Raw genomic sequence first — 1587 nt, forward strand, 5'->3', positions numbered from 1 at the left:
ACCTAAACACCTCTTTGAATGCACTCGTGGATGACACTGTTTGATTGTCCTGGCAAGGTCGCCAAAATATGTTATGAACTTTAAATCACTAATTGCGGCAAAAGAAACAGGCTCTTTTCCTTTTAATGATCAGTGCCACAAAGGTTAGAAATTAAAGCCAAGGGGCAAGATCTCCAAACAGTGAAAACCACAAAGAAAAACACTCAAAGAGGATAACAAAAATTACTCATAAAAACTTGAACATTTATTATACACAAAGAAATATTACTCTAAACCCGCAAAATTGTATATAAAAAAAAAACTGATTTGGGTTTACAAAAATAATTCGCCTAAAAATAATACTCATTCATACGACAGAACAAGAGACAGTAATTAGGAGGAGGAAGGAAAACAACCTATCTCTAGAAAGCCCTGAAAATTTTCAAGAAGAAGAAAATAAAAGGGGGAAAATGACCTTAATCCTAGATTATACAATTAAAGAATGTTCACATACATAAATACTTAAATTATTTATCACTGATAGATATTGACCCAGCGTCAAAGGTAATTTCACTAAAACTCTAGGGATGATAGCTCCACCCTTCAACATAACCTGCCGTCGATCCACTGTTCTGGAATTACGAGTAGCAAATAACCGTAGGATACACTGACCCGCGTCGGCAACGTCAACAGCAAAATACTCAGTTTATATCCTTACCGGCTATCAAAACAGAATCAAGCATTTTCACGACTCCGGAGGTTCCAGGACGAAGGCAGGACCGGGATGCCAATCCAGGGGCATCAGGAATGTCTCGAGGAGTAGAGACGTCAAACGGTAGCGTATACCACACTGTCACAACACAGGAAGAACGCCCAATCAGGGTACAGGGGGCGTCTCAAAACAAGGCCGCAGCTTCCACAACCACTTCAGTAATCAGGAGGAAGAATACCATCACTATCCTCCGCAATACAGTAGAAAAGGGGCCCTTCAATACAGCAAGGCCTTCAGGAAATGTATATCTCCGTGTTGTTCAGGAATATGGTCAGAGAACCTCCACGTTAAGGAGCCGAATCCATACTACTTTCATCCTCAGCCAAAGGTCCCCATCACAAGTCGGGCAACGAACATCAAATCACCAGACAACCAAGCCGGTGAATAATTGCATGGAAAGAAAAAAAAAAAAACTCATGGGCGAGGTACCACTTATATAATAACAACCTTCGGTGGGAGCGAGAAAAACCTAAACCAGTCTTTTCTTATTTTCAATTTTGTGGCAAAACAGAAATATAATTAAAGCAACTTAATGAAATTTACTTTACAGGCCACGAATAAAATTAAGCAAATTATTACAATATATATATATATATATATATATATATATATATATATATATATATATATATATATATATATATATATATATATATATATATATATATATATATATATATATATATATATATATATATGCTGTATATTTGTATATGTGTTTAGTAACTGAATATGAGTATGTAAGTTTTACCATCAATATGTATAAAATTAAAAGGAAAATTGGAAATATTATTTGCTGTTTTATATATTTTTTTTTTCATCTCAATAAGAAATAG

The sequence above is a fragment of the Palaemon carinicauda genome, chromosome 7, assembly GCF_036898095.1.
Source record: "Palaemon carinicauda isolate YSFRI2023 chromosome 7, ASM3689809v2, whole genome shotgun sequence".
NCBI classification, from domain to species: Eukaryota; Metazoa; Arthropoda; class Malacostraca; order Decapoda; family Palaemonidae; genus Palaemon; species Palaemon carinicauda.